Genomic DNA, 27,027 nt, shown 5'->3' with positions numbered 1-27,027 from the left:
AGGGCTTAAAATAAACAACGCCGTTTCATCCCAACAGCCCATTCTCTGGACAGCAGACCACCAAGAGGTATTGGAAGAACTAATAGACTACGTGGTAAAACCACCCATCTTGGGATATCCTGATTTCAACTTACCGTTTATTGTTCATTGTGACGCTTCTCAAGTTGGACTGGGAGCTGCCCTGTATCAGCATCAAGATGGAAAATTGAGAGTCATCAGTTACATTCCTAGAACGTTGACCAACGCCGAGAAGAACTACCATCTACATTCTGGAAAATTGGAGTTCCTGGCATTGAAATGGGCTGTGAATGATTTAGAAATTATCTCTATTACAGCAAAGAGTTTGATGTATACACTGACAACAACCCTTTGACCTATGTCCTCACTGCAGCCAAACTGAATGCAATGGGTCAGAGATGGGTCGCTGAACTAGCGGACTTCAATTTCAGCATCAAGTACAGGCTAGGAAAATGCAATGCGGATGCTGACGGATTGTCGAGAATGCCACTAGAGCCTGAGGAGTTCATGCAAGAATGCTTGGAGGAAGTCAGTCTGGAAGCAATTGAGAGCACTACGCAAGCAGTACAAGCTTATCAAGAGGAAGACACACTATTGTGGTGTCCATTGATGGTGGAAACCACCATAAAAGTGAGAGAACAAGATCACCCCCTGTCTATTCAACAACTATCAAAAGGAAAAATCCGTAGAGCACAACGGGAAGATCAGATAATTGGTAGAATACTACTTTATATGGACCAAAATCGGTTTCCAAGTAAACAGGAGAGAGATAATAAGTCACCAGCAGTATCTGTTTTGGTTAAAGAATGGACTAGGCTCTACCTCAGTGAAGATGGTATACTGTATCGTAAAGAAGGACAAAACCGGCAGTTGGTACTACCCAGAGTATTCCGTAGGTTGGTCTTCAAAGAATTCCATGAAAACATGGGATACCTTTGAGTGTAAAAGACAACAAACTTGATCCGTGAACGTTTCTTCTGGCCATACATGCAGAGAGATATTGAGAGGTACGTGACCAGGGAGTGTGGGTGTCTGAAAGATAAACGTCCCAACACATCAACCTGGGCGCCTATGGGCAACATCCAAACTACGTATCCATTTGAGATGGTCTCAATAGACTTTCTACATCTTGAGACGTGCAAGGGTGGTTACGAATACATCTTGGTGGTGATGGACCATTTTACTCGATTTTCTCAAGCATATGCCACCACCAATAAAGCGGGTCGAACAGTGGCAGAGAATATCTTCAATGATTTTGCTTTGAGGTTTGGGTTCCCTACGAGGTTACACCATGATCAAGGAAGAGAATTTGAGAACCAGCTCGCCAAGACTGCCAATCGACATCATGTTCGATACTCCGGTGTCAGAGACTTACAGAAAGTATCCGGAGTACGTTCAGAAATGGAAGTAACGGATGGCAGAGGCATACAACATAGCGTCCAAAGTGGTTACGCAAGGACAGAGCAAGAATAAGGAGTACTATGATCCAAAATGTTATGGTGCAGAATTGGCACCGGGAAGCCGGGTGCTAGTCAAGTATGTATGTGAGAAAGGCAGTCCAGGAAAACTTCATTCATACTGAGAAGACAAGGGAAGACCAGGTGTATGTGGTCGTAAGGAGGAAAGTTGATGACAGCCCAGCATATGAAATCCGATTGGAAACGGGAGACAAGAAAACCAGAATAGTCCATCGTAATTTACTACTACCCTGTGATTATCTCCCACCACAACAAGACTTCCCAGAAGTAGACCGACATGGTCCGAGATCGACTTAGGATCCACCACAGACTGAAGCTCCGAAGGTGGATAGTGACCTTGAAAGTTCAGATGAAGAAGAACACACCGCTGTATTTCTCGGAACGGCAAGAAGAGGGATGTACCATCCTCAGGAGAGCGAACTAAGTCCCGAGGCTCCAGAGTTTGTACCAAAGAGTACAGATGAAGTCCAATTCAGATCTGATTATCGAACACCGGTCCCTGAAGAGACCGATCGATACTCAGGAGGAGCGGAATTACCAGACATTGTGGAAACAGGCGATTCAGGAGAAGTACAGGAACTTACAGAAGCCGCTCCATGAGCATCTGAGGAAGCACGGGAAATGAGTGCGGCGGAAGAAACTCCTGTCGACTCGAGAAGTGTGGAGTCCCGTGATGCTGACGTACGAGACACTTGGTGAACCAAGTCAAGTGCCAAGGACTGTCGACTGGAAAGAGGTATATCTGCCTGTGGACCAGGTAAGCCCACCTGAGTGGTATTCAACACCGAGAGGCAGTATGGAAGATGTTGCCTGGTGGAAAGACTTGTTTTTATGCTATGATTTTCCTTAAAAAACCTTATAGAAACAAAGAACTGTTAAGGCCTAGAGAGAGCTGGTTGAAGACGTACGAAAAGCTCCAGCTGAAGAGATGCTGATTGTTTTAATTGTTTTTTTCTTACAGGAGTCCTACAAAAAAAAGGTCATAATAATAGGTTGTTATCAATGTTAATGAATGTTATAACAATTTGACAATGCCAATTTGTATATAAAGTTACTCAGCTTTCACCACTGTCTCAGAATTGGTCAGATCGACCAATTAAGGCTAATGTCGAGGGCGACATTCAAAAAAGGAGGGAAGAGTGTGACATGCAGAAGTAGTGCTGTTGCTGCAAAAGCATCCAGCAACTATAACAGTTAACACAGTCACAATAGACAGGGAGTGTTTAGCAGAGCCCCAGGGGGATTGTGAAAGGTGGTGTGTGACCTGTATCTCACAGAAGGCACGTGAACAGAATTCGGGTCAGGAGGGAAGCTAAACACGGGTCAGATAGACTCCCTGAACTAACAGTGCAGAGGATTATCGGGCAGAAAGACGAGGACTGGAAGGAATCTTGTCACAGGGACCATCTCCCTCATCAACCCCCCCCCCACTCCATCTCCATGCAGGATAAAGAATGCTGTGTACTATTGAGTCCTTGTGAAGGAAAAGCTTGGGGTTGTGTATGCATAGAAGTGTGCTGCTACGAGATGTCATCTGTGCTGAATTATGCTACTGAAGAAACTGACGTTACTGTGCCTGCTTTATTAACCTGTACTGTAGTGAAGATTGTGGCTGTAATAACCCTGAATTGCACTGGCCTTGCTTCAGATTAAATTCCACTGTTAAACTGTTGAAAAAGACTCGTCAGATGTGTCTGGTCAGCAACTGAATCTACTGTGTGCCGGAGAGAAGCTGCAGTCTATGGTCGCCCTGAGTGACGGTTCCCCCAGAATTCCAACGAATTCATGAAACCCATCTCGCCCTATCTGAACCTAGTGGCGTGCGTGTAACATACAGTTTAATCTCATTGTCAGAGGAGGACAAAGCATTTATATTTAATATTTTACTTTTACTGTTTTGGGGGGAAAATGCACTGTGCTAAGTGTAAAAATGCCATGCATCTTTTACATGCAGTTTCTTTAGCCTTTTTTCAATTACTATATAGAATCTAAAAACAAGACACCTGAAAAACAAACAACATAATTGGAGCATTTTAAAAACGGCCACAAACCCCAAAAATGCAACAAAATGAAGAAATATTCCCTAGACAAACAAAATATTATTTGCGGTGTGTCTTACATTTTACTATTGGCTTTCAGCAAACATCTGGGTGCAAGATCTTTTACCAAAAAAAAAAAAGCTGGAAACAAAAAAAAGAAAAAGCAGCAAAATCGCTCTGTGTGAAACCACTATCAAACTTTGTGGAAAACGATCATCTCCTGCACAGCTCTGCAGAGCCACAGGACAGAAGTACTGGTAAGTTCTAATCCTTTTAGACAAGACACTATCATGTTCAGATCATTCAGGAACCTGCATTGCTGTATTTATCTTCTTAGGATGAAGGACAAAATTCTGGCAAAGTTTGAAAACTTTTCACAAACTTTCCATGGAACGACAGCTGTGAGGATCCACGAATGATCGTCCAGTTTAGTTGGCTTGGCATAACATCTGATGTGCAGCCTGCGGACATTAAGTTCTAGCAGTGAGATGATTTTACCACTGCAGCCTGCTCAGTGCACGCAAAATGAAATGTATGTTTTACTGGTATCAAAAGCTTTACCAAAACTTACTGATAAGCACCACTGAGAATTCTGCAAATCCTTTAATCTAGGATATAACATAAATGAAATTTATTTTGTAGCTTCTCCTTGCATTACAAAGGCTCACCTTAATTTACAAAATTTATCAATATTTAATGGAAGTTTCTCCAGTAGAAATGGATGTGAGTCCCTGTGTAAAAATTTCACCTCTCAGCTGAGTAGAGCAGCTAAAAAACACCTCTTGCTCTGAAGTACCTAGCACACGTGCATTATGTGGTCAGCCCATGTACTTCAACAGGTCACAAATAAAGAGCTGCTGTGCCACATCACAGGAATTAACCATTTGATACAGGATTTCACAATAGATTACAGCTTATTACTGGAGGTTCCAAAAGTGGGACATCCTAACTGGCTTATTATTATGGGTCTCTTGTAATGAAAGGCATTGTTCACAGTGGATAACTCCTCTAACCGACATTTTACACATTCAGTCACTTGCTATAACCTTGCAGCAGGTATGGCACATAAGTTGGAGAGAAGGGTATATCTGCTTATTAATAACCAATATAATACTAATAAAAAAAAGATTCATGCAGGCCTGGTTTTGCATTGCCTGGTATTAAAGTTTTTGGAGAATATACAGATTCCTGTGGAGCCGCAGTACAACATCCTGGAGGAATCTCTGTCCTGACACGTTTATGAACTCTTCAGCATTGAAAGCGCTTTTGTTCCATCATATAAATTAACATCCTACAAGTTCTAAGTTGGTTTCCTAAAATACTTTTTATCACTTAAAAATAATTCTACCACCCCACTTGAGAGAGAGGAGACTCATGTGGAGAAATGTAACTGAATCATACGGCAGCAGAGTCAACACCGAGCCGGGCAGCGCCGCTGTTTTCATTGGCAGGGGAGTTCAGTGGAGAATCCCTGAGGATTTGATGTATTTATTGATCAATGTAACATCGTGTAAACCGCTGAGTCCGGGATTCATGCAATCAGGTATTTTTATTCCAGTGACCTTCATGTAGCTTCTGAACTCTGGGATTTACAAGAAATTACCCGCCAACTACGTATGTTCCCCAGCAATAACTGCTGACCCAAAGGGCTTAAATCACCAGGACGCCTCATTAGTGATATGTTCCCACTGGACACCCCTTTAAAAACAATGGAAAAGAGATACAGTTATCTGAAAAAGTTTGGGCACCCCTTTTAATCTTAAGCTTAATGTTTTCTTAAAATTGGTGTTTTTGCAACAGCTATTTCAGTTTGATATATGTAATAACTGTTGGACACAGTAATGTTTCTGCCTTGAAATGAGGTTTATTGTACTAACAGAAAATGTGCAATCTGCATTCAAACTAAATTTGATAGGTGCATAAGTATGGGCACCCTTATCATTTTCTTGTTTTAAATACTCCTACCTACTTTTTACAGACTTACTAAAGCACTTTTTTTGGTTTTGTAACCTCATTGAGCTTTGAACTTCATAGCCAGGTGTATGCAATCATGAGAAAAGCTACTTAAAGTGGCCACTTGCAAGTTGTTCTCCTGTTTGAATCTCCTCTGAAGAGTGGCATCATGGGCTCCTCAAAACAACTGTCAAATGATCTGAAAACAAAGATTATTCAACATAGTTGTTCAGGGGAAGGATACAAAAAGCGGTCTCAGATATTTAACCTGTCAGTTTCCACTGTGAGGAACATAGTAAGGAAATGGAAGAACACAGGGACAGTTCTTGTTAAGGCCAGAAGTGGCAGGCCAAGAAAAACATCAGAAAGGCAGAGAAGAAGAATGGTGAGATCAGTCAAGGACAATCCTCAGACCACCTCCAGAGAGCTGCAGCATCAACTTGCTGCAGATGGTGTCACTGTGCATCGGTCAACTATACAACGCACTTTGCACAAGGAGAAGCTGTATGGGAGAGTGATGCGAAAGAAGCTGTTTCTGCAAGCATGCCACAAACAGAGTCGGCTGAGGTATGCAAAAGCACACTTGGAGAAGCCAATTTCTTTTTGGAAGAAGGTCCTGTGGACTGATGAAACCAAGATTGAGTTGTTTGGTCATACAAAAAGGCGTTATGCATGGCGGCAAAAAACACAGCATTCCAAGAAAAACACTTGCTACCCACAGTAAAATTTGGTGGAGGTTCCATCATGCTTTGGGGCTGTGTGGCCAATGCCGGCACAGGGAATCTTGTTAAAGTTGAGGGATGCATGGATTCCACTCAGTATCAGCAGATTCTTGACAATAATGTTCAAGAATCAGTGACAAAGTTGAAGTTATGCAGGGGATGGATCTTTCAGCAAGACAATGATCCAAAACACCGCTCCAAATCTACTCAGGCATTCATGCAGAGGAACAATTACAATGTTCTGGAATGGCCATCCCAGTCCCCAGACCTGAATATCATTGAACATCTGTGGGATCATTTGAAGAGGGCTGTCCATGCTAGGCGACCATCAAACTTAACTGAACTGGAATTGTTTTGTAAAGAGGAATGGTCAAAAATACCTTCATCCAGGATCCAGGAAATCATTAAAAGCTACAGGAAGCGACTAGAGGCAGTTATTTTTGCAAAAGGAGGATCTACTAAATATTAATGTCACTTTTCTGGTGAGGTGCCCATACTTATGTACCTGTCAAATTTTGTTTGAATGCAGATTGCACAATTTCTGTTAGTACAATAAACCTCATTTCAAGGCAGAAACATTACTGTGTCCAACAGTTATTACATCTATCAAACTGAAATAGCTGTTGCAAAAACACCAATTTTTATAAAACATTAAGCTTAAGATTAATAGGGGTGCCCAAACTTTTTCATATAACTGTACCTAGCATATAGAAGCCATGATAATTGCAGGGGTAAGACCCTTCAGCATATACATTTTATATAAGTGCACAAAAGTTAGCAACTGTCCAAAATATAATAAGTGCTTTATTTGTAAGGTGGCGTGAGGTGGTAGCCATGGGCAAGGTACTAGTCTGTTGCGCCCCGGCACGTTTCATGAAAGTGGGGGTCCTGGCTGGGTGTGTGGACTTGTGTTGTGAGGGCGTTACGCCCATGCAGGCCGCATGTAACCGATGTTGCTGGTTTGCCAGGACCAGGTGTTGGACAGTTCAATGAGGGAGACCACCATTTGAAAATAAACTTTTTACTTAACTTGATAGGGAATATATGTGTCTTTTGAACATTTCCTTTACAACTCAAAGCATTTTCCACACAGATTCCTTTCTCTTCTATTGTTTGCCTTGCTCTACTTTTCCTCTTTACTTTCTCTACTTGTCCTCTTGCTCCACTGCTTCTTACTACGTCACAACAACCCAGCTAAACTTTAAAGTACTACTTAGCGAGAGTCCATTACTTGCTCAGCGGTTCCACATCTTCTCTCCCCCTAGGGTGCCAGTATGGTCAGTACTAATCTTCTCTAGTGCTAACACTCTGGAACTTCCGCTTGGCACAATCTATTCATATCACATACTGAGTCTTGTCTAGGCCCATTAACTTCAAGAGTTATAAACTCAGGGCCTTACTGCTACGTATCTTCTCCCAGGACCCATCTCCCATTGATCACTCCATCTCTCAGTCACTTCTGCTCCAGATTTCGCTATCTCTTTTTCGGTCTCCTCTCACTTAGGCACACCCCAGAATGCAGCACTGCTTACAATGGACCTTAGGTCCGCTTTTGATGCACTCCAGGTCCTACTTGACTCTCTGACAGGAAACCGTCACTTTCCCTTCAAATTTATTCCCTCCCACTCTGGGCTAGTACTAAACAACAACTCTCACTATAACCTTACTGGCAAACTAGATAAGGCAAAGATTCACGTGCACTCTGTCAAATTCGGAGGTGCTGATGAAATAGGCATATGATGCCCAATCACAATAATAAGTTATTTCATTGCACACGTAGAAGATATTGATGCAAAATTCATTTATTACAGTCAAAATAAACAGGTTTTGTTATACCCAGTTTCCAAGAGCGACAGTAGTAGACGTTTCGGTCAGTTTACTCGGCCTTATTCATTTAGTCGCTACTGCAAGAAGAAATACAGATAGGGTATCAGAATAATAATATAATAAATGTACAAACACAGTGTAAAGTCACAAGGAACAAAATTACAGTAAACACCTAGCGAAAAATAGACTAAAAGCATGACGAAGTGGAAATGTCATAGGAGAGGGGGAGAGAGGTGGGGGAGGGTGCGGGGGGGGGGGAGAAGAAGAGGAGTGAGAGGGGAGAGAGGGAGGAAAGGTCGGGATTAGAATGATAGCGTATGGGAGAGGTGTGATTCATAGTATTATATACATGTCAATATTTACATAATATGAATATAGAAGATCCATAGACAGTGAGAGAAACCATAGACAGTAAGATGTATGAGGTGATCTTACTTGTTGTGTGGTTATATTGAAGCCTGGACTGTAGTATTTCAGGGTAAAGGGCTCAGGGAGCTTCCCAAGAGGGAAGATGCCATAATAGTCTAGGAGATATGGAGTTAGTGAGTTCATAGTCAGGGGTTCAGAGAGCTTACATTATGCAGTATTTATGTAGCGTGCGCTGTCAAGCCAAGTATGTACCTTAAATACAATGCCTGTGTTGCTCTTTATAGGTGATAATTATGTCACTGTCCATTGGCGTTCCATTGTTATTATTTCCATATGTTTTCTGTAAGTTAAGTGACCTTGATAGCTTCCCTTACTGCCTTCATAGGGATTTGTTATTGCTGCTTCTTTAGACCTCTAAATGGCAAATTTACCCAGTCATGTAACAGGTGAGGAATACGCTCTGGGGAAAAAGTACCAAGACCATGTGCTTCTCCAAAAACAGGCACAAGTCTTGTCAGCTACTGATTGTGGGGTTTATCGTCAAGCTTTAATTAAGAAAATAACTGGTCCAATTGCCATATGTGGAATCGGTAAGGAATTTGTAGACTTGTGTCTTCTTTCAACCTTAAAACTGTGAAACAACTTATCTTATACAGTACAGACCAAAAGTTTGGACACACCTCATTTAAAGATTTTTCTGTATTTTCATGACTATGAAAATTGTACATTCACACTGAAGGCATCAAAACTATGAATTAACACATGTGGAATTATATACTTAACAAAAAAGTGTGAAACAACTGAAAATATGTCTTATATTCTAGGTTCTTCAAAGTAGCCACCTTTTGCTTTGATGACTGCTTTGCACACTCTTGGCATTCTCTTGATGAGCTTCAAGTGGTAGTCACCGGAAATGGTCTTCACTTCACAGGTGTGCCCTGTCAGGTTTAATAAGTGGGATTTCTTGCCTTATAAATGGGGTTGGGACCATCAGTTGTGTTGTGCATAAGTCTGGTGGATACACAGCTGATAGTCCTACTGAATAGACTGTTAGAATTTGTATTATGGCAAGAAAAAAGCAGCTAAGTAAAGAAAAACGAGTGGCCATCGTTACTTTAAGAAATGAAGGTCAGTCAGTGCAAAAAATTGGGAAAACTTTGAAAGTGTCCACAAGTGCAGTTGCAAAAACCATCAAGCGCTACAAAGAAACTGGCTCACATGAGGACCGCCCCAGGAAAGGAAGACTAAGAGTCACCTCTGCTTCTGAGGATAAGTTTATCCGAGTCACCAGCCTCAGAAATTGCAGGTTAACAGCAGCTCAGATTAGAGACCAGGTCAATGCCACACAGAGTTCTAGCAGCAGACACATCTCTACAACAACTGTTAAGAGGAGACTTTGTGCAGCAGGCCTTCATGGTAAAATAGCTGCTAGGAAACCACTGCTAAGGACAGGCAACAAGCAGAAGAGACTTGTTTGGGCTAAAGAACACAAGGAATGGACATTAGACCAGTGGAAGTCTGTGCTTTGGTCTGATGAGTCCAAATTTGAGCTCTTTGGTTCCAACCACCGTGTCTTTGTGCGACGCAGAAAAGGTGAACGGATGGACTCTACATGCCTGGTTCCCACCGTGAAGCATGGAGGAGGAGGTGTGATGGTGTGGGGGTGCTTTGCTGGTGACACTGTTGGGGATTTATTCAAAATTGAAGGCATACTGAACCAGCATGGCTACCACAGCATCTTGCAGTGGCACGCTATTCCATCCGGTTTGCGTTTAGTTGGACCATCATTTATTTTTTAACAGGACAATGACCCCAAACACACCTCCAGGCTGTGTAAGGCCTATTTGACCAAGAAGGAGAGTAATGGGGTGCTAAGCCAGATAACCTAACCTCCACAGTCACCAGACGTGAATCCAATCAAGATGGTTTGGGGTGAGCTGGACCGCAGAGTGAAGGCAAAAGGGCCAACAAGTGCTAAGCATCTCTGGGAACTCCTTCAAGATTGTTGGAAGACCATTTCCGGTGACTACCTCTTGAAGCTCATCAAGAGAATGCCAAGAGTGTGCAAAGCAGTCATCAAAGAAAAAGGTGGTTACTTTGAAGAACCTAGAATATAAGACATATTTTCAGTTGTTTCACACTTTTTTGTTAAGTATATAATTCCACATGTGTTAATTCATAGTTTTGATGCCTTCAGTGTGAATGTACAATTTTCATAGTCATGAAAATACAGAAAAATCTTTAAATGAGGTGGTGTGTCCAAACTTTTGGTCTGTACTGTATATTACAAGTTTTGGAGTAAAAATTGTTCCAGATCAGAACAGACACATAGGAGTAGACTTAACATTGGAGAATAATTGTTTACCCCAATGTTCTGTTTGTTCATCAGCGTCTGCAAGGAGTTAGTATCTTCTCCCCGTGTTTGTGTGGGTTTCCTCTGTGTTCTCTGGTTTCTTCCCACACTCCAAAGACATATTGATAGGGATATCTATCTAGATTATGAGCCCAAATGGAGACAGCAATGATAATGTATGTAAAGTGCTGAAGAATATGATGGTGCTATACAATCAAAGCATAATTAATAAATTTGAATTAGTTTTTACTCTGAAAATTACTTGTCTTGACCACTATGATGCCAATTGATAGCTAAAAAGAATTGGTAATTACATCAAGTGTTTCTCCAAGTCTTGCTCAGCCTATAGTTAATGACTTCTGACAAAAGCTGAAGAGAGCCAAAGTGGATCGGCACCTTCTAGAGAACCAATGCCACATGGGTCTAGTGATCAGTACATGACACATTACATGTAGCACAATCTCTACGAAAAAGACATTTGTTATATCTTTTGTATGCTATGAATGTCTCTAGGAAGACAGCTACTCCTATAGATGCTTATTGAAAGGTGTCATACACCCAGCACCACTTTATAAAGAAAGCACATAAATAAAATCACAAGTTTGAAAGAACTTTGTTTCTCACAATATTTAAAGACAAAAGTGTTTTACATGGTGCTGACAGTTGTACTTTCCAGCTGTCACTGGGGCGTGGGGGAGGTAGAGAGGCTTATTCTATAATGAACGTGCAACTACAAAAGAGATGGAGTGGAGGGAGAAGCCGCAGAATGATAGCTCGAGGTGGTGCTTTCTAGTTGGAAAGTGATTAAAGAACTTATATATAGCTTTAGCAGATGAGACAGGCTTTCATACAATTAATTCATATGGCAGAATGTGAAGGAAACAGACTGTTCCTTGCTGCTTTTATGGAGTCATAAAGCAATCCCCTTGTCAGATGAGCAGTCTGGCAATCTGCGGGAGGGGCTGGAAGCATATGATTTCTCTGTCTGTCTCAATCTTATGTAACCTGGAATCTGGCGTGGTAATATAGAAGACGATGGACACCTGTAGGCCTGGAATTATGCAAAACAGGATTTCCGATTAATAACTTCCTTGAGGTTGATGTAATTATTGCAATTACTATACTGCCACACATTTAATAGCAAAACATGCAAGAAACTACTGTGATGGTCCATACAAATCACAAATACACAATACCAGCATACACAAAGCATTACTGTGGGGGTCCACACACTATACTGGTATGTGTGATGCATTACTGTGGAGGTCTACACACTATACCAGTATGTGTGATGAAGCACTGTGGAGGTCCACACACTATACCAGTATGTGTGATGCCGCACTGTGGAGGTCCACACACTATACCAGTATGTGTGATGAAGAACTGTGGAGGTCTACACACACTATACCAGTATGTGTGATGCCGCACTGTGGAGGTCCACACACTATACCAGTATGTGTGATGCAGCACTGTGGAGGTACACACACTATACCAGTATGTGTGATGCAGCACTGTGGAGGTCCACACACTATACCAGTATGTGTGATGCAGCACTGTGGAGGTCCACACACTATACCAGTATGTGTGATGCAGCACTGTGGAGGTACACACACTATACCAGTATGTGTGATGCAGCACTGTGGAGGTCCACACACTATACCAGTATGTGTGATGCAGCACTGTGGAGGTACACACACTATACCAGTATGTGTGATGAAGAACTGTGGAGGTCTACACACACTATACCAGTATGTGTGATGAAGAACTGTGGAGGTTTACACACACTATACCAGTATGTGTGATGCCGCACTGTGGTGGTCTACACACAATACTAGTATGTGAGATATATCACTGTGGTGGAAGATACACAAAATACCAGTGTGAGCAAATTAGTACTGTGGTGGGTCATACACAATAACAGTATAAGAGAATTAGTACTATGGTGGCCCATACACAATACCAGTATGTGAGATTCGGCACTGTGGTGGTCCATACCATCATGTACAAAAAATCTAACTTCTTACTGAGTACAAAGAACTACCCAAGGGAATGTAGCATGAAATAGTTGCAATGCACTTTTGAGGAGCTTTCACCAGACATATGACATATCTTTCCTATATGTGCAATGCAATATAGTACAACAGTAATACAGCCTATACAAAACACAACAATGCAGCCCATCTGGTACTACTGTGTGCAGTAAGGCAGGACTCATACAGATGTACGGCTCTTCTGTAGTCATGCAACCTCATCAATGACCAGTCACTTACATTGTGGTATATCCATAACACAGTCAGAGTTCTCTCTGACAACATCTCTCTGGTCAGACTGCATATTGTAGACATCTGGTTACTGAACATATCTGAAAGCCATTAACTGTAGGAGGGTTACTGCAATGGAGGACAATGCTCAGCTACAGATGGCACCTCCCTCACACTCATTGCCGCTGTCACCGGCTACAAGAAGAGTCTTCAATACAAGAATTCACACTGCCGCCGACTGCCACCGAGTGCAAACATTTATATGCTGGTTCTACAGTGGAAGAGGTAGACATCACACCAAGAGTGAACACTAAATTAAACATATTGCTTTTAATGCATTTTGCCACTGACAAAAGCCTGATCAGTAATTTCTCCATTTACATCACCAAATATAAAATACAGTCAGCACAATGCAGCTATGGGCGAGTCAGAAACTCCCCACCACCAGTACAGCCGAATGAGAATACCTGCAAACTGGCATGCAGCAGCCGCATCTACAGTGGTGGCCAAAAGTATCGGCACCCCTGAAATTCTGTCAGATAATACTCAGTTTCTTCCTGAAAATGATTCCAATCACAAATTCTTTGATATTATTATCTTCATTTAATTTGTCTTCAATGAAAAAACACAAAAAGAATTGTCCTAAAGCCAAATTGGATATAATTCCACACCAAACCTAAAAAAGGGGGTGGACAAAAGTATTGGCACTGTTTGAAAAATCATGTGATGCTTCTCTAATTCGTGTAATTAACCCCTTCGCAACCTTGGGTTTTGTCGTTTTTGCTTTTTCGTTTTTTGCTCCCCTTGTTCCCAGAGCCATAGCGTCTTTATTTTTTGGACAATATGGCCGTGTGAGGGCTTATTTTTTGCGGGACGAGTTGTACTTTTCAACGCCATTACTAGTTTTACCATATCGTGCTCGGGAAAACGGGAAAAAAATTCCAAGTGCGGTAAAATTGCAAAAAAAGTGCAATACCACAGTTGTTTTTTATTTATTTTTTTTACCACGTTCACTGAATGCTAAAACTGACTTGCCGTTCCTATTCTCCAGGTCATTACGAGTTTGTAGACACCAAACATGTATAGGTTATTTTATATTTAAGTGGTGAAAAAAAATTCCAAAATTTGGTAAAAAAAGCTAAAAAAAAATAGCGCCATTTTCCGAGACCTGTAGCGTCTCCATTTTTCGGGATCTGGGGCTGGGTGAGGGCTTATTTTTTGCTCGCCGGGCTGACGTTTTTATTGATAACATTTTGGGGTAGATCCGATGTTTTGATCGCCCGTTATTGCAATTTTGCGGCGACCAAAAAACGTAATTCTAGCGTTTAGAATTTTTTTCTCGTTACACCGTTTACCGATCGGATTAATTCTTTTTTTATATTGATAGATGGGGCGATTCTGAACGCGGCGATACCAAATATGTGTATGTGGTTTTTTTTTTTTATATTTTATTTTGAATGGGGCGAAAGGGGGGTGATTTAAACTTTTATATTTTTTTTATATTTTTAAAAACATTTTTTTTTTCACTTACTGCATGCTTCAATAGTCTCCATAGGAGACTAGAAGCAGCAGTTGTCTGATAGTCTCTGCTACATACAGGGGATCAGCAGATCCCCTGCATATAGCAGAAATGGTCCTGTGCTATGAGCGCCGACCACTAGGTGGCGCTCATAACGACAAGATCATGACAACCACAGGCGTCTGCTGCAGACCCTGGGTTGTCATGCACGCCCATCGGTGACCCGCGATCACGTGACGGGGTCGCCGGTGGGCGGGGCTTATGACGCGCAACCCGGAAGCGCGCGTTAAATGTCGCTGTCGGAGATTGAGAGCGGCATTTAACATGTTAACAGCCGCGGGTGGATCGCGATTCCACCCGCGGCTGTTGCGGGCACATGTCAGCTGTAAGAATCAGCTGACATGTGCTCGGTTCAGTGAGGGCTCAGCGCAGCAGCCCTCACTGAACAGGGGGTACGCAAATGTGCGTACTAATACGGCATGGGCTCTAAAGGGGTTAACAGCACCTGTAACTTACCTGTGGCACCTAACAGGTGTTGGCAATAACTAAATCACACTTGCAGCCAGTTAACATGGATTAAAGTTGACTCAACCTCTGTCCTGTGTCCTTGTGTGTGTACCACATTGAGCATGGAGAAAAGAAAGAAGACCAAAGAACTGTCTGAGGACTTGAGAAACCAAATTGTGAGGAAGCATGAGCAATCTCAAGGCTACAAGTGCATCTCCAAAGACCTGAATGTTCCTGTGTCTTCCGTGCGCAGTGTCATTAAGAAGTTTAAAGCCCATGGCACTGTGGCTAACCTCCCTAGATGTGGACGGAAAAGAAAAATTGACGAGAGATTTCAACGCAAGATTGTGCGGATGGCGGATAAAGAACCTCAAGTAACATCCAAACAAGTTCAAGCTGCCCTGCAGTCCGAGGGTACAACAGTGTCAACCCGTACTATCCGTCGGCGTCTGAATGAAAAGGGACTGTATGGTAGGATACCCAGGAAGACCCCACTTCTTACCCCGAGACATAAAAAAGCCAGGCTGGAGTTTGCCAAAACTTACCTGAGAAAGCCTAAAACGTTTTGGAAGAATGTTCTCTGGTCAGATGAGACAAAAGTAGAGCTTTTTGGGGAAAAGCATCAACATAGAGTGTACAGGAAAAAAAAAAGAGGCATTCAAAGAAAAGAGCACGGTCCCTACAGTCAAACACGGCGGAGGTTCCCTGATGTTTTGGGGTTGCTTTGCTGCCTCTGGCACTGGACTGCTTGACCGTGTGCATGGCATTATGAAGTCTGAAGACTACCAACAAATTTTGCAGCATAATGTAGGGCCCAGTGTGAGAAAGCTGGGTCTCCCTCAGAGGTCATCGGTCTTCCAGCAGGACAATGACCCAAAACACACTTCCAAAAGCACTATAAAATGGTTTGAGAGAAAGCACTGGAGACTTCTAAGGTGGCCAGCAATGAGTCCAGACCAGAATCCCATAGAACACCTGTGGAGAGATCTCAAAATGGCAGTTTGGAGAAGGCACCCTTCAAATATCAGGGACCTGGAGCAGTTTGCCAAAGAAGAATGGTCTACAATTCCAGCAGAGCATTGTAAGAAACTCATTGATGGTTACCGGAAGCGGTTGTTCGCAGTTATTTTGGCTAAAGGTTGTGCAACCAAGTATTAGGCTGAGGGTGCCAATACTTTTGTCTGGCCCATTTTTGGAGTTTTGTGTGAAATGATCAATGATTTGATTTTTGCTTCATTCTCTTTTGTGCTTTTTCCTTGCAAGCAAATTAAATGAAGATAATAATACCAAAGAATTTGTGATTGCAATCATTTTCAGGAAGAAACTGAGTATTATCTGACAGAATTGCAGGGGTGCCAATACTTTTGGCCACCACTGTACCTTAAGATTCAAGGTAGATGTGTCCAGTGATGCAGGGCCAGCTCCAAGTTTTTCTGGGCCCCGGGCGAAAGAGTCTCAGTGGGCCCCTTTAACACATACCACGATTCATGATGCTGAGATACGGCGGAGAAATATATTATATATATATATATATATATATATATATATATATATATATATATATATATATATATAGTACAATGCAAAGATTTCACTTCTTACATTACATGAGCGATATCTATTGTAAATTCCACAATAGCTCAGAAACCGGTGAATCGCTCCACACAGAGTACTGGCCCCCATATAAGGCTCCATACGGAATACTGGCCCCCATATAACGCTTCATACGGAATACTGGCCCCCATATAAGGCCCCATACGGAATACTGGCCCCCATATAAGGCCCCATAAGGAATACTGGCCCCTATATAAGGCCCCATAAGGAATACTGGCCCCCATATAAGGCCCCATAAGGAATACTGGCCCCCATATAAGGCCCCATACGGAATACTGGCCCCCATATAAGGCTCCATACGGAATACTGACCCCCATATAAGGCTCCATACGGAATACTGGCCCCCATATAAGGCTCCATACGGAATACTGGCCCCCATATAAGGCTCCATACGGAATACTGGCCCCCATATAAGGCTCCATACGGAATACTGGCCCCCATATAAGGCTCCATACGGAATACTGGCCCCCATATAAAGCTGCATACGGAATACTGGCCCCCATATAAGGCCCCATACGGAATACTGGCCCCCATATAAGGCTCCATACGGAATACTGGCCCCCATATAAGGCTGCATACGGAATACTGGCCCCCATATAAGGCTCCATACGGAATACTGGCCTCCATATAAGGCTCCATACGGAATACTGGCCTCCATATAAGGCTCCATACGGAATACTGGCCCCCATATAAGGCTCCATACAGAATACTGGCCCCCATATAACGCTCCATACAGGATACTGGTCCCCTTATAAAGCTCCATACAGGATACTGGCCCCCATATAACGCTCCATACAGGATACTGGTCCCCTTATAAAACTCCATACAGGACACTGGCCCCCATATAACGCTCCATACAGGATACCTGTCCCCTTATAACGCTCCATACAGGATACTGGCCCCCATATAATGCCGCATGCAGGCTGTTACCCCCCACATAATGCCCCATACAGGCTGCCCCCCCTCTTATAATGCTCCATGCAGGCTGTTACCCCCCACATAATGCCCCATACAGGCTGTCCCCCCCTTTTAATGCTCCATGCAGGCTGTTGCCCCCCACATAATGCCCCATACAGGCTGCCCCCCCCTTATAATGCCCCATGCAGGATGCCACCCCCCCCTCTCTTTATAATGCCCCATGCAGGATGCCACCCCCCCTCTCTTTATAATGCCCCATGCAGGATGCCTGCCCCCCCCCCTTTATAATGCCCCATGCAGGATGCCACCCCCCCCTCTCTTTATAATGCCCCATGCAGGATGCCACCCCCCCTCTCTTTATAATGCCCCATGCAGGATGCCTGCCCCCCCCCTTTATAATGCCCCATGCAGGATGCCACCCCCCCCTCTCTTTATAATGCCCCATGCAGGATGCCACAGCCTCCCCCCCCCTTCTCTTTATAATGCCCCATGCCTCCATACATTAAAAAAAAAAAAATCAAATACTCACCTCCCTCCTCCTCACCTGCTACCTGCTGCCCGCTGCTCGGGTCCGGACTCCAGCGTTGTCGGCGTCTTCCCGCTCAGCGCTCCCTGTGACGGCTCAGGGGAGGACGCGGTGTAAAGACGTCACCGCACCCTCTGACCTGAGACGTCACAGGGAGCGCAGACCAGGAAGACAGCGGATCTGCAGAGGCACGGGGAGAGGTAAGTATCCGGCTGCCGGGGCCCTGAGCAAGCGGGGGGAAGGGTGGGCGCTGACACCGCTCTCCTCTGCCCAAAGCCCAGGGGGGTGCGCGACCGCCAATGGGCCCCCCTGCCTGCTCAGGGCCCCGGCACTTGCCCGGGTGCGCCGGGTGCTGACGCCGGCCCTGCAGTGATGTCTAGTTGGAGGAGTTGCATGATTCATATCAGCCGGTATGTCCTGCCCTGCATTCTTCCGAGTCATAGTATCATTACTAATACCCTTAAACAAGTGAATATGGAGGTGCGCTCTGCAGAGTCTGGGGCCAGGAACACTTTAGAGGGACCATAGCGCTGCTTTAGGATTTTCTTTCTTAGGATCTGTGGGGGTTTGACCAGCTGAACTCCAACCAATCAGTAAATGTTAGATTCTCCTCATCGTGTTCCATTACTTTCTTTGATGGGAATATTTTTTTAAAATATTCATCCGGAATATTAGTATTTTCTGTTTTAAATCTTTAATTGGAACGTTTTCAAGACTTGAGTATAAAATGATTAACTGCACCAGCCCTTCTGCTCCAAGCGCTAGACAACTTAATTACAGACAAGTTATTAACCAAATAATACAGTATACTCCTGCTTATCGTTGTTGGCAACCATGAAGTTTAAGTACATAATGTGGAATATCTCCTAAAAAATGAATCAAGTGAAAGTTCTTTTGTATAGAGACTTGTGTTAAATACAAAAGAGCAAATGATAAACAATAATTTAAAACAAAAAAACAATGGGAGGGAAAAATATAAAAACCTAAAGCTTGCTGTCTCACTGGTATTGGCACCCTTTACATTAATTTAGTATGGAAACACATTTGACTCGCCTATGGTAAATCACAAAAGAGATTCTCCTGTGATTAATTGTTGGTGCCCATGTGACATTAATTAGCCAATAATTGATGACTTCAGTGTTTTAAAAAGCCACATGGTAGGCCCTGTACCTTTGTCACAATTGTGAACTGCTATTATTAGCAAACACAAGACTTCCAAAGGGCCATCTCCAAAGACCTTGGTGTCACAAACCGATCGGAGCCACGTGCCCCTGATCCTTCCTCACAACTTCCGTGAGTTTCGGGTTTAGGATAATGTGAAGCGAGCTTATAAATTTTATATATTTACTCAAAAGAGCGATGCTAGGTACAATATATACAAGCGGTTACAAGATATATATATATATATATATATATATATATATATATATATATATATACATACACAGTAGTCAGACAAATACAGTAAGGAAGCAGTAATACGATACAGTAAAATTAAAAGGAATAAAAGTGAATATACCACACTTTCATCAAAGGTCTCTGGAAACTGCAGGAAGGGAGCTGTCATGGGTCCAGGGCAGTTCCTAGTGTCTTTCTGCCCATCTGTAGCGACAGGTGACCCTCAACAGAAGACCCCTCCTCTCTCACAGAGGGACACATTTATGCGTAACTTGGGCAGGGCAGAAAATAGGCGATTTACATGTAATCTCCTCTTCCCTTCTATCAGACAGTTCATAATCCATTTCCCAGCAATATCCTCATTGTAAGGTGCGCATGGTAATTGATCTAACACAGGAGCTTTCCCCTGACTTCAGAGGTAATTCAGTTAGCTATTCCTCATTGCCATGATTCAATTAGCTCCCCTATACTCTTGTCAGGAATAGGCGTTTGCACTACAAAGGTATATATCCTAGCTGACCTGTATTCAATTCTCTCCTGGGGTCCTTTGAAGTCAGACAGACTAGCATTCCTGCTGAGACCTTCATAACTGGGAATATGAATTTCCAGTCCCTGGCCTCACCACACTTGGTATCCCAGTTTCAACAGTGCGCAATGTTACTAAGAAGTCTGCCAGGCATGGAACCTTCAAGAACCTCCCTGGAGGTGGAGGAAAGAGGAGAATTAACAAAAGAAGGTCATCGAAGGTTGGTGCGAATGGTGGAAAAACCACCACGTCAAACATCCAAAGACGTGAAAGCCAATAGGAACAGTCTAGGGTCATGGTTTCAACAAGTACCATATGCTGCACACTGAACCAAGCAGAGCTTTATGGGCAAAGGCCAAGGAAAAAAACATTGCTGAAAAAAAGACATAAAAAGGAACGACTGATCATTGCCAAAGAGTACCTTGACAAACCACAATCCTTCTGGGAAAATGTTCTGTGGACAGATGAAACAAAAATAGGGCTTTTTGGCAATGCAAAGCAACAGTTTGTTTACAGATGGCGCAATGAAGCTTATAAGGAAAAGAACACCTTACCAACAGTTAAGCATGGTGGAGGTTCCATAATGCTGTGGGGTTGCTTTGCTGCTTCTGGTACTGGAGGCCTTGACAGTATCACAGGAATCATGAAATCAGAGAATTATGAAGAGATTTTAGAGCGAAATGTCCTACCCAGTGTAAAAAAAACTTGGTTTGAGACGATGATCATGGGTTCTCCACCAAGACAATGACCCAAAGCATACATCCAAAAGCACACAGGAATGGTTGAAAAATTAAAACTGGACTGTTTTAAAATGGCCAGCAATGAGTCCTGACCTCAAACCCATTGAAAATCTTTGGGGTGAGCTGAAATCTGCCATTGGGAAAAAGAACCCTGCAAACATTCAAGAGCTTGAACAAACTGCAAAGGAAGAGTGGGAGAAAATTCCAGCTGAGAAGTGCAAGAAGCTTATAGATGGCTACAAGAAACGTTTGGAGGCTGTCAGCAATGCCAAAGGGTGTGCAGCCAAGTATTAATTAGGGGTGCCTTTAATGTTGCACATGCTGTTTTTTTCTTTGAAATTGCAACATGGAAGTTGAAAAACAATGTTTTATTGTTGTATTACTTAGGACCACTAATTAAAAAATCATGAGGATATAACTTTGGTACATTTCCATTTATGTTTGAAATATTGTACAGTCTCTGAAAAAAATGAAGGGGAGCCAATAATGGGGAGCAGTACTATATAATGATAGGATTGCATGTATACTGTAGATAAAATACACGTATATGATGACAAGTGCAAACAATAATGTGCAGCTTAGACCTTACCAGACACATATTGTACTGTGGCTCAATCTCCGATGACTATAGGTGGCATCTGTTCGTATCAGAGGCAACTGATTTTTTATGTTTATAAATAACTGTTTGCACTTATCATCATATACGTGTATTTTAGCTACAATATACATGCAATCCTGTCATTATACTGTATTATATGGTTAATAGCCAGTCTATTTCAATTAGCGCAAGTACACATTTTTGGTTTGATTCTGATTTATACCCAGCAACAAGAGGATTAGCCGCATTATTTGCTACTTGTGGAGTAGACAGTTTTTAGCGCCATCATGGATATTTATTATTAACTCACTTAAAAATTAAAGTGACGGTTACACTTTATTTCATAGAATCAATAGTACATATGAAAATAAGCAACTTTGTAATATATCTTATATGAGAAATCTGCTTCTTTTTCTGCCAGAATTGCTCAGTCATTATCAAAATTCGTAATTCTATGGTAAAATCTGTATTCAGTGTAGACAGACTTTCCCATTACTGAGATAGGAGATGACAGCTGCTAGTGGTAAGACTCTATGTAGATAGAAGGGAGGAGCTCGGCCTCTAGCTCCTCCCTCCTTCAATCTACATAGAATCTCATCAGTATCAGCCGTCATCTCCTATCTCAGTTTCGGGAAAGTCTGTCTACACTGACTACAGATTTTACTTCCTAATTGCGAATTTTGATAATCACTGAGCAATTCTGGCAGAAAAAGAAGCAGACTGTCACGATTCCTGCGTTCTGTGTGGGATTGCTATGCTGTCCTATTGAACTGGTTCTTGCTGTGTTTTGATGGACTGCTTGTCTGTCCAATCCTGTGAGAGGCAAGTCGGGCTCTCGGAGCTTTGATTGACAGCTCGGCTGTCCAATCTTTGACTGGGATTTGCAGGGCAGCCTCCAGGTGTTCCATGTTCTGGAGATTGCCCAAGCTATTTAACTGAGCTGACTGCCCCTGTTCCCTGCCAGACGTAGTTTTTGTATCCGCTTGTGAGGTTTGCGCACGCGCTAAAGTTTGTCATAACCGGCCCGCCGGGGAATTGGCTCCTTTGTTTATTCCAGAAAGACCGTGGACTCATTTGTCCATGGACTTCATAACTGATTTGCCTTTGTCTTGTGGGAAAACCGTTATTTGGGTGGTGGTTGACCGATTCAGTAAACAAACTCATTTTGTTCCATTATCAGAGTTACCTAATGCTGAGATGCTTTCCCGGTTATTTATCAATCATGTGGTAAGATTGCATGGCATTCCTTGAACACTGTATGCGATAGGGGGGTGCAATTTATCTCCAAATTCTAGAGAGCGTTTTGTAAAAGATTAGGGATTGACCTATCATTTTCCTCTGCTTATCATCCTGAAACTAACGGTCAGACAGAGAGGGCCAATCAGTCATTGGAGCAAATTCTTAGATGCTTCATTGCGGCTCAGCAGGAGGACTGGTCCTCTTCTTACCTCTTGCTGGGTTCGCCTTTAACAGTCGGGTTAACCAGTCTACTTGAACCTCGCCGTTTTTTTGCAATTATGGTTTCCATCCTCATTTTGGTGAATTCAAGAATGAGTTCTAGTTGTCCAGGAGTAGAGGTGGTCATACAGAAACTTGGGGATGTCTGGACGGAGGTTCAGAAGAATATTGGGGTAGCTCAGCATCGCCAGAAATGGAAGGCTGATAGGAAACGTTCAGGGGGCCCCATATGCAAAGTTGGTGATAAGGTATGGCTTTCTTCCAAAAATATTAAATTGAAAGTGGCATCAGCAAAGTTGGGTCCTAAGTTTATTGGTCCACATGAGATTTTGGAGGTAGTTAACCCAGTGGCCTTAAGATTAAAACTCCCTTCTTCTTTTCGCATTCCAAATGTATTCCATAAATCTCTGCTAAAAGAGTTTGTCCCTTCCGTTTTGTCTCCTTCATATCTACCTACGCCAGTTTCCGTCAATGACAGTTTGGAGTTTGAAGTACAAAAGGTTGTTGATTCTCGGAAAGTCCATAATTCCCTCCAATACCTCATTCATTGGAGAGGTTACGGACCAGAGAAGAGATCCTAGGTCCCTGCTCGAGACAAAAACGCCGAACGTCTAGTCAGGGCCTTCCATTGGAGGTTTCCTGGGAAACCTGGGGGTCCGGTGGCCCCCCCATTGAAGAGGTGGTACTGTCACGATTCCTGCATTCTGTGTGGAATTGCTATGCTGTCCTATTGAACTGGTTCTTTCTGTGTTTTGATGGACTGCCTGGCTGTCCAATCCTGTGAGAGGCAAGTCGGGCTCTCAGTGCTTTGATTGAAAGCTCGGCTGTCCAATCTTTGACTGGGATTTGCAGGGCAGACTCCTGGTGTTCCATGTTCTGGAGATTGCCCAAACTATTTAACTGAGCTGACTGCCCCTGTTCCTTGCCAGACATAGTTTTTGCTTCCTGGTGAGTGTTTGCCTCATTCTGTTGTTCTGATATTCTGCTGCCTGACCCTGGACTGTGACCTGACTTAAGCATCTGTCTTTTCCCTTGGTATCTACGGGCCTCTTGATATTGACCTCGGAACGTCTGACTATCCGCCTCACGGTCGCTCCGTGAGTTAGTGACTATCGTCACACAGACTTCTCTGATAATATAAATTACAAAGTTGTTTATTTTCATGCGTATTATTGATTTATGAAATAAAAATTAAAATTATGGTTACGCTCTAACATTGACTTGACTTATTGATTTTCCAGCATACAAGATCATCTTAAGGTTCCTTTCTTAAGAGTCTGGATTGCATCAGTGTGATACGTCAGAGGAGAAGAGGACACTGCTGGAAAATATGTCTTGCAGGGGGGGTTTGCAATCAATCAGAACATGACTGTGCAAAACGGAGTATTACTTTTTTCAGCGTTAGAAGCTCTGAGAGATGAAAGCTGATGTTTTCTTGCATCCATCCATCATGGACATATTACACAAACTCATACTAATGTACAGTGGGCAAATCACTACGTACAAAGAATGCGCCTTGGGAAAATAGAAAATACCTTTTCTTCATTTAATAATTAACCATACCACTCTATAGAAAAGTCCCATTTATATGATGCCACTGAAAACTGAGCAGTTTCAGGAAATATCCTATCTATCGCAGTTTTGCTCAAATTTTTAGCATTTTTTTTTCCACTGATTTCAATGTGAAAATCCCCTGGCATTGAATGTTGCATGTATAGCTACTTTCTAGGTGGTGACTCTAGTGCAGTAGCACTATATATGAAAGTAGTCATATTCAACTTAATAACAATCCTACTTATTGGGACATCCCAATCCAGACCGAATTAGGTTTGTTTTCGTATTGCATTGAATGGAGGGTGAGAAGTGTTCAGCACTTTCCATACTAATGGAAACAATGGATTTCAAAGGTGAATTAACCCAGAGTCACAGCAATATCTATGCATCCAATGAACAATATGTCCAGTGAACTTTGCTAGAAATGTACCCTGATGAAAAGCTGGTCATTGAGGTTCCCCTAATACTTCACACGTTAGTTCAGTGAGACGTTGTTTCAGTACTTTACATGGCCCTGTGTAACTTGCGGATGTGAGAGAAGCAGTTTCACGTCCCACCACCCAAGCAAAGATATAGCATAGACTTGAATCATGCACTTATGACTAAGCCAGTGGGCTACTCTCCCAACACATTCACCTCTGCCTGATGAAGGACACTACGCACGTCTCAAACATTGCATTATTGACCTCACTGATGACAAGAGGAGGTGAATATAAATGCAAAAAAGCCCAAAATGAGCTGTGAAATAAAAAGAAGCAGTTGTTTGCAGCGGCTGTTGGCTCCGGCTCACCTAGGGGAACGCTGAACCCTAGTATATCATCTCTACACACAGCAATTGAACAGGGTTTGCCTGACATATACATATAAACACACACACACACACCGTGATTCTTAAATATATAAATCAAAATGCTTTGTTACTTTCTTTGAGAAAACATCTGTATAGGTCTCTTAAAATTACAAAGATCCTGAGATTAAAGCACAGAAGCCAAGAATTTTGACTGCAGAGACGGAGAATTGAGGCCCCAACTTCCTATGTCACCTACGTCATGAATTACTTCATCCTCGACTACAACACCAGATATTTCCAAATTAATGTGCCAGGTCCTATACAAGATACTCAGATTTTGACTTTGCATTATTTGTGTCATAGGGAAATTGTTCTTTCCAGCCATGAAATAAATTTTTATTTTATATATGTTACTCGCCTGTCCTGGCTCCACGGCTGGGCCGTGCTTCCTTCTCCTATGGCCGGCTTCTTCTGTACTAGGCTATCCCAGATAATTCTGGTAGCCCAGCAAGCATCTCAGATGTCATCACCCAAAACCTTAAAGGACGGCTCAGGCAGCTATGAGTTGCCTGAGTGTTCAGATAGTATAGTACCTAGCTAACACATGTTTTTGTAGGCTTTAGCCTAATCTTCCTCCAAACTCTGCTCCAGCCAGATGGATAATTATTCTCCTTACAACTCTTACAAGCTTTCCAGTATCCAACTACTGCCTCCTTGCTCAGTCTAGTGAATCCTGTTGTTATCGCTCTGTCAGCTCTGCTGTGTCAAGCTACAAACTTGTTTACAAATTAGATCTAATGAGTCAAACTACAAGTTAGGCTGTGCGCCCACGATGCGTTTTTTAAGCGTTTCCGCAGCGGCAATTCCGCTGCAGAAACGGTTTAAAAAACGCTTGGTAGAAGGTCTGCAATGGTCCCCAATGATAATCCGCATGTGCTGTACACATGCTGCGGAAATTTCTGCTGCGAATTATCATTGCGGAAAAAAACGAAGCACTACCAATTATTTTGCGGAAGCGCTGCGTCTTCGCCGCCATTGACTTGCATTGGAACGCATGGATTACGCATCACTGCATCTGTAGATGCGGAATCCATGCGTTTCAATGTGCGGATGGTACCCAGGTTTGGAGAAGAGGAGACTCTCCTCCGGACCCGGGTACCATAGAACCTGTAAAAAAAAGAATAAAATAAAAAATAAATATTATACTTACCTTCTGATGGCCTCCGGTGTGCTTGTATCTGCTTGCCGGCAGCTCGCGATGGTCTGAAAAGGACCTGCTGTGACGTCATTTAGTCACGTGACGGGTCACGCGACGCTGACGTCGGCAGGTCCTTCATGGTACCGCAAGCTGCCGGCAAGCCGAGACGCATCGAATAAAGACTCCGGGGGTCATCAGAAGGTAAGTATAGATTTATTTTTTTATTTTTAAACATTCATTTACGGTCACAGTATATAAATCCTTGCTGTTTGCATGGATTTATATAATGTGACCAAGTTGTCAAGCACTTTCCAAGTGATGCTAAAATCGCTTGGAAAGCGCTTGTCAATCCGCATGCGGAAATGCATGTGAAGAACGCTTCACATCCGCATGTCCCTGGCAGGAAAAACGCATGTACAATCCACATGTACAATCCGCATGTACAATCCGCATGAGTTTTTTCTGCCAGGGAGATGCAGAAACGCTCAGGAAAAAATCCGGAGCATTTCCGCATCGTGGGCACATAGCCTTACAGGGGCATTTTCTCCATCAAGATACCGGTTTGTTTACTTGTTACTATCACATACTGCAACTCTGCTACTCCTGTTTTTAACTATAACCCTGCTGCATAAAACCCAATCTCAAATACGCATTTGTTCAC

At 42.8% G+C, this 27,027-nt stretch overlaps 1 long non-coding RNA gene across 2 annotated transcripts in view; it reads right to left on the bottom strand.

The window, feature by feature from the left end:
• The window catches only part of LOC141153163 (uncharacterized), a 154,308-nt gene that overhangs the window by 18,010 nt on the left and 109,271 nt on the right, over nucleotides 1-27,027 (bottom strand). The window contains exons 6-8 of one of the 2 annotated variants that reach the window (XR_012247249.1): nucleotides 10,772-10,898; nucleotides 8,473-8,561; nucleotides 8,017-8,114 (exon numbers count right to left, since the gene is read on the bottom strand). The exons of the other annotated variant lie outside the window; for it this stretch is intronic. This is a non-coding gene — a long non-coding RNA (uncharacterized lncRNA). Of the gene's footprint in view, nucleotides 1-8,016; nucleotides 8,115-8,472; nucleotides 8,562-10,771; nucleotides 10,899-27,027 lie in introns of those variants that run through there. 2 annotated transcript variants of the gene reach the window in all.

This window comes from Phyllobates terribilis, unplaced genomic scaffold (genome assembly GCF_046119375.1).
Source record: "Phyllobates terribilis strain yellow unplaced genomic scaffold, ASM4611937v1 Scaffold_7__3_contigs__length_470593459, whole genome shotgun sequence".
Taxonomy (NCBI): domain Eukaryota; kingdom Metazoa; phylum Chordata; class Amphibia; order Anura; family Dendrobatidae; genus Phyllobates; species Phyllobates terribilis.
The sequence above is the reverse complement of the archived record's forward strand: the minus strand, read 5'-3'. Positions and strand labels throughout refer to the sequence as shown.